General features: G+C 38.0%; 1 non-coding gene across 1 annotated transcript; it reads right to left on the bottom strand.

Annotated features, from left to right (window-relative positions):
- Positions 1–3,264: 3,264 nt before the first annotated feature.
- Positions 3,265–3,371, bottom strand: LOC128032172 (small nucleolar RNA R71). Its single transcript, XR_008188301.1, has one exon. It is a non-coding gene; the product is annotated as a small nucleolar RNA R71 (small nucleolar RNA).
- Between the last annotated feature and the right edge of the window lie 4,184 nt (positions 3,372–7,555).

Genomic DNA, 7,555 nt, shown 5'->3' with positions numbered 1-7,555 from the left:
TATGAAATGTATGTTTTAATGTTCTGTTTGTATAGTAATGCTCCGTAACCCTATTTTGACGACGAATACGGATTAGGCATGTTAAATTTAGTGGTATCAGAGCTACGGTTTAGTGGGTTCTCAAAATGAATGTAGCATGTATTTGTCTAGAAATACATGCCATTATATAACCTACGATAGTTTGATAACTCTTTCCTCAAATTGAGCTATGTTTTTATATAGATAAGATGTAATCCAACCGAGCTGATTCCGATGAAGTAGAATGTAACACGTAAGCCTTCGTTCACGGGGCAGCGTCTAGCGGTAGTAGGTCGGTATCTAAGGGCCAGGGAGGAGAGGCTAAGGTAGCCTTCTTCTCGATGATGTCTAAATGGTTTTTCGAGTTCATGCGAATGAACCCAATGGCTCAACAACCTCCACCCCCACCCGTAGCCCAATCGATCCTTGTAGTTCCTCACGATTTTGAACTAGTGTGAGTAAGCAAGCCACCAGTTAATAAAATTCGTAAGTATAGGGTTGAAGTGTTCCGAGGTACAACTGAAGATGATCCTGAAAGAGCTGAATTCTGGTTAGAAAACACCATTAGGGTTTTTGATGAATTGTCACGTACACCGACGGAATGCTTGTATTGTTTCATTGTTGAAAGATTCGGCTTATCAATGGTGGAACACTTTGGTTATGGTAGTTGGAAACATTGAAATTTACACATTTTTACATACCCTTTTCAACTTAAAATCATACAGTTTCGATAAAATTGTTGTCGAAAAAATAACTAATTTTCACAAAATAATTAAAGTGCGCTTAGAATATGAAAATGTTGAATTTTAGTTAATTTTATAATTAATTTTGATGAATTTTGGTTATTTTCGACAGATTTACGCAAAGGGCGAAAAATGGCTCGGCACACACTACTAGAAGCACAAAACTGAGAAGCAAATTAAAGTATCGAGGAAAACTAAATTTCATCCTAAGACGGTCCAAAATTATATGTATTAATTCATAATATAATTAATTTTAATTTATATCTAATTTAATTTTCGTTAATAAATTATTATTAATTAATTATGAAAAAGTGATCCAGTTGAACTAAACCGAGTGAACCGAACCGACCAAGAAATGGACAGCCCAAAAGCCATCCCAAGAGCTGACCCAAATTAGCTTATTAGATGATTATTTTAGCTTGTAAAGAGGCCCTTGAAGACTTGTTCAAGTTGCATTCAAACCCCTCCACAATTGGTGGCTTTATAGATTTGCCCTAAGCCTAAATTAACAAAGTTGAAACTATCAACCTTGCCACATGTGTGGCCGGCCAAGGGAAGACTCTTTGGCTGATAATTTTAGCTATTTTTAGCAGTCCTCCTCAGCTATGAAAACCCCCTTAGGCTGGTCACTTGAAAAACACACATCAACCATTCACATCTTTCCTCTCTTCTCTCCACTTTCTCTCTTCATTTCCATTCCAAAATTCCCTTGCTCTCTTGCCGATTTCTCCTCTTGGGAAAGGGGCATTCATAAGCTATTTGGAGCAGCAACTAAGTGTTCATAGCAGCCTTGGTTGACGAGGACAATGGAGAAGGAAGAACGGAGCAACTAGTCAAGCCTCGGAAAAACACCGGATTTGATTCTTGTTCCCTATCTCTTTAATTTTTATTGTTGTTATGCTGAACATATCTATGAATATTTATGCTGTTTCAATGATTAATTTAATTAATTTAGCTTGAATTTAATTCATGTTAGGTTAATTTCTTTTCGTTTGTTAAAATTATTGAAATCATGTTTATGTTGTTATAGGCCTCGGTAAGATGCTTGATTAAGTAAAATCATGACTAAGTTATTGTTTCATTACAACTGTTAGGTAACTAATGAATTAATTATTTAAACTGATTGAAATTGTAATTAATGGACACAGTACTTAATTAGTGCATGTTTAATCATCTATGGTAGATGAGCGTTAGATTAGCAACGATATCTGACGATACATTTGCCTTGCATAACTTGCAAGATTATTGTGATTAAACTGTTTCAAGGTAAGTATACTTTGTTACCTCACATAGTCTTTTATGTGCTTATTAAATCAAGTTAATTGTTTGAATTGCATAGGAATATGTACAAGAAATTATTTCGATTTAATAAGTATGTATGTGCAATAACATATTTTCCTATTAAGATTTGTTTAATCGGTTGAATTGACATAGGAATATAGTCAATAGATAAATGGATTTTGGTAGGTGAGTATGTTCATAAGTTAGAAAATTACCGAGTTGCCGTGAACTTATTTGTAACAATATAAACACGAGTTTAATAATTCTAAGTTACTGAATGTAATTAATCTAACACAATTATGTCATCTTGATTAAAATTGTATTTTGAAATTGTGCTTTTGAGAGTTATTTATATAGTTTACTTAGTTTAAAATCTTATTTTTAATCACCCTCTTCAAACAAAATATTTTTCTTCACCAAAGTGTTTTAAATATCATTCATAAATAATTCTTCACAATCCCTATTGGTACGATAATTTGACATTTACTTGTCACTTTATTGCTTGTTGCGATTGTGTACACTTGCACATTTTCATCGTTCCAAGTTTTTGGCGCCATTGTCGGGGACTGTGTTTTAAAAAAGTCATTATTTGTGAAGTTGTTAGTTTTGCATTTTGGTTTATTTTTCTGTTCAAATTTTAACTTAGTTAATTTTTCTATGATTATTTCAGGTGTTTATGAGTATTAATCGAATCATCGATTTACTCCCTGCAGACCCTAAGATTGAACGAACTTTTCGACAGTGAAGAAGACAAGCAAGTGAGAGAAGGACTGAAAAGATGAACTTCGAAAATCTGAATCAAGGAAATGGTGCAAGCCTTGCTCGAAATCCTATCCTTATTGCTGATGATAGGGGTAGAGCTTTGAGACAGTATGCCATGTCAGTATTTCATGATCTTAATCCGGGTATTAAGAGACTCGAAATTGAGGCACAATAGTTCAAGTTGAAGCGAGTCATGTTCCAGATGCTTCAGACAGTGGACCAATTCAGTGGAATGCCTACCGAAGATCCTCACCTATACTTAAGACTGTTTATGGAGGTGAGCGATTCTTTCAAGTTAGCCGGAGTACCCAAAGATGCATTACGATTGAAGTTGTTCCCATATTCACTAAGGGATAGAGCTCGAGCCTTGTTGAACTCGTTACCACGAAACTCAATTTCAACATGGCAATGGTTAGGAGAAAAATTCCTTATAAAGTATTTCCCGCCTAGCAAGAATGCTAAGTTGAGGAACAAGATCACTGCTTTCCAACAAATGGATGAAGAATCATTGTATGAGGAATGGGAAAGGTACAAAGAATTATTATGAAGGTGCCCTCATCATAGAATCCCACATTGTATACAACTTGAGACATTTTATAATGGTCTCAATGCTCACATGAGGATGGTAGTGGGCGCTTCTGCTAATGGTGCTCTCCCTTCTAAGTCTTATAATGAGGCCAGCCAATCGAGCAACGTCAGGAAGACGAGTTGCTGGAATACATGAAGTAGACGCTCTTACTTCACTCGCATCTCAAGTATCATCAATATCCTCAATGTTAATAAATCTTACTACTAATGACTGCAATAATTTTGCAGCACAGCCACTGAATCAATTTGAAAATGTAGCTTGTGTTTATTATGGGGAAGGACATTTGTTCAAAGAATGTCCATCGAACCCAGAATCTATGTATTACATGGGTAACGTGAACCAAAATTGAGGAAGGCAAGGGCTGCAATCCAATTTCTATAACCCATCATGGCGAAACCACTGGAATTTTTCCTGGAGTAATGTAACACCCCAAACCTAGCCCAAATGTTATGGCTGAATCTGGCGTGTCACATCAAAGCATCGATCAAAAACTCAGTTTGTCGTTAAAGGTTCATTTCTATGTTTAAATCCTTTTACTCGAGTTTAGAAAATCATCTCGTCAAAAATGTTTACTTAATGTCTGGCATTGATACTTTAGGTTATTCCAATCGTGGAAACTATTAAAGTTTGAAATGTAAAAACATCTATTTTTAAGTGTTTTTGGAAAATAGTTGTTAATGATGAAAATTTGTGTTTAGCAATTTTAAGTAAGGAAAACTAAAGCCCTTTTAAAAATGTAATCTCTCAAAGGCCTTATAATAGAATTAAAAACCAAAATATAAAATTCAAATAAAAAGGCTACAGCAGAGCGTCAATGGTCATGTGGCCACCTCTGAGTCTCTCGCGGCTCCAAATCGCCTAATGCTGGGGATTACCTGGACAGTTAGACAGAAGGGTGAGTTTACGAAAAATCAGTGTGTAATCCCTTATAATACAAACAGTCAGATATACGGTATGCAGAAACATACTGGGCCATAGCCCATTAACAGAACCAGGTGGACCTAAGCCCATTACAAAATCAGTAACAGATGTAGATATGCAAATAGAAATCCAGCCCAATCCAACCAATACACCAACCGTACCAACCAACACACCATGTGGGGATAAAATCGACCCACCCAGCCATCACACCAAGCTTAGCACCGATTGTGGCACTAAGTCAACAGAACAGCTCGATACCGTAGACAGAACGACTAAAAACCATAAGTATTGCAGCGATGCTGCCAGTTAATAGAACGGCTAAAAGCCATAAGTATCGCAGCAACGCTGCCAGTTAACAGAATGGCTAAAAGCCATAAGCAGAAAGGCAATAAGCCTTGAACAGAATGGCTACAAGCCATACACTTCCTCCATCTAAATTAACCTAACCCCATGCAGGAAGACATGCCATAGTAACATACGTGAATGCAGGATGTCATGCTCACTATCAGTCATATAACTTTCATACATACATCAGTCAACCTACCATTAGGGGTGTAGCGGTCATTTCGTCAGTTAGGGGTAAAATGGTAATTTTACCCCTAGGGGTATTTTGGTCATTTTACCCTTCAAGGGTATTTCAGTCATTTAAAAACCTTTCTAAAGGTCTACAGTTGCATCGAGTGACACAGATAACCTAAATGGTCATAATGGTGTAAATGGGCCTAAGGCCCATATTTGGCCCAAGTGGGCCCACACGCTTGTGTGGCTCATTTAGCCCAAATTCAGTCACGACTATGCGAACAACATAGCCCAGTCCAGTATTTCTCACTTAACGTGGATTTTATCAGTGTGGGGCCCCCGAGCCCATTTGGCCCACACAACCCATTTTAGCCAAACGAGGCCCATAACAGCCCAAGAGCACGAGAACGCTCCTAGTGGCCTCTACAGTCTAACACCATGTTTCATGGACTCGGTTCACCACATGAGTGTTCACATGCCCATGTGGCCTCAATCGTCGTATTTCTAGCCTATTGGCTTTTCGGCTTTTGCCGATTCACAGAAGAGACAGTGTGAATAAACACCTTTTTGCGAAGTCATTCCAAGATCTACGAGCACGTAACCCTGATTGAAGGTGAACTTAATCCCTCAACGCTTGTTGTACAGAAACCAACCATGCCTTTGTTGCCTCCTCCAAAATCAAAAGGTAAACTTATTACCTTACCAGATGTTTGATATCAAAAGTGTGACTCCTCCAACCCGTTCACACTTCACCACTCCTCAAGGAAGATCCTAGAATCGAAAGGGTCCAGTACAAGAAGAATGAAATAATAACTAGTTAAAGGGGTTGTTCGATTTTGGAAAAGAAAAGAAGAACACAGGTGCACACGGTTTTAAAATAAAAGCAAAAAGTAGCCTTTGATCACTTACCGATTGTCAGAGCCGTTGCAGGATCAAAAAAGAAAGGGAAGAACTTTCAGTCACAAACTGAAGAAGAGAAAGAATCCCAAAACTAGGGTGATAGGTTCGACAGAAAGAATCAATGGTCAAGAAGGGGTGATCATGCAGTTGGCCAAAACTAGAGAAGAATAGAGAAGAGAGGAGTTTTGGTAGAGGTTGATACAAAAGAGAAAGGAATGGTCAATTGCAAAAGTAAGAACAGAAAAAACTAAAAAGCAAAGATGCACGAGTGGTAAATTGCCAATTCGACACTAGAGAGAAAAGGGAGAAAAAAGTCCAAAACCAGTGACAGGAACTGACCAAAATGAGGAAAGAAACCCCCCAGCTGCAATTCCTAGGCTCCCCTCTACCCATTCGGCACAAACTCTCCCACACACCTCTACTTCCTTGATTCTCTCCACAAAACTCTCCCTTAATCCTCTCCATTAGCAATTCAAACTTCACCTTATAGAGTTCAAAACCACTACAAACTCTTGCCACCTCATACTAGCAAAATAAATATCGTTTTTGCTTGCAATAGGATTCGAACCCAAGCCCCCCTCAATGGCTCAACATGCCACTTGCCTCCTTGCCAGAAGCTCTTTTGCGTCACATTTTATCTTCAATTAATAAAAAGGTCAAAAGGCCAAACTCCAGGTTTCTTTATAAGAAAAACCAAAATAAATTGCAAAAGCCAAGACTTGAACCCAAGCTCCCTTATAACCTTAATGACGCCACAACCACTAGACCACAAGCTTCCTTATGACATTTTTTTATCACAATAATTCAAAAGGCCTACATCCAAGCATCCAGGGTTTTATCCTCTTAAAACCAAAATTTTTGCTAAAGCCTAGGTTAGAACCTAGGGCTTTTCCAACTCCTCTCAAGACCCTTAACCACTAAAGCAGGCATACTTTTGTGACAGTTTCCTAACCATTCCCTTGCGCAAGGCCCAATACTTCTAGGCCCAAATTTTGGGGCGTTACAAGTAACCAAGGGGCAGGAACCAGTAACAATTATGTCCAACCTAGATCGACCCAGCCACCTAGTTTTTCCCAACAAGCTCAGAAACCAACCCAAGTTGAACCATCCAATAGCCTAGAGAATCTATTAAAGGCATACATGGAAAAAAAATGATGCCTCTCTAAGGAATTTGGAGAATCAAGTAGGCCAGCTTACAATTGAACTCAGAAATCGATCATAAGGTGCTTTACCTAGTGATACGGAGAATCTGAGGAATCCAGGGAAGGAGCATTGTAAAGCGTTAACATTGAGGAGTGGAAAGACTTTATAGCCTAATTCCGTCGAAGTTGAGAAGGAGCCAGCTGATGCTCAAGACTCAGAGGAAGTTCAACAGAGTGTTGAGATTCTAATTTCACCAGAAATTGAATCTGCAAAATTTGACAAGGTAACTTCTGAACCAGCTAATTTTGATCAACTAATAACTCTGTTAGATGTAGAATTGCCACAGAAAACGAATCAAACAGTTCGAGTAAAGAAACCTCCACCACCCTACCCTCAAAGACTAAAAAAGTAGAAGCAGGAAATTGAATTCAAGAAGTTCCTAGACGTACTCAAGCAATTTAATATAAACATCCCGTTGGTTGAAGCATTTGAACAAATGTCGAACTACGTCAAATTCATAAAGGATATCCTGTCTAAAAAATGAAAGCTTGGAGAATTCGAGACGATAGCCCTAACAAAGGAATATAGTGCATATCTTCAAGACAAACTACCCCCAAAATTGAAGGATCTTAGATGTTTTACCATACCTTGCAATATTGGAGCAACATATTGTGGTAAG

Source organism: Gossypium raimondii, chromosome 8, assembly GCF_025698545.1.
Source record: "Gossypium raimondii isolate GPD5lz chromosome 8, ASM2569854v1, whole genome shotgun sequence".
Lineage (NCBI taxonomy): Eukaryota > Viridiplantae > Streptophyta > Magnoliopsida > Malvales > Malvaceae > Gossypium > Gossypium raimondii.
The sequence above is the reverse complement of the archived record's forward strand: the minus strand, read 5'-3'. Positions and strand labels throughout refer to the sequence as shown.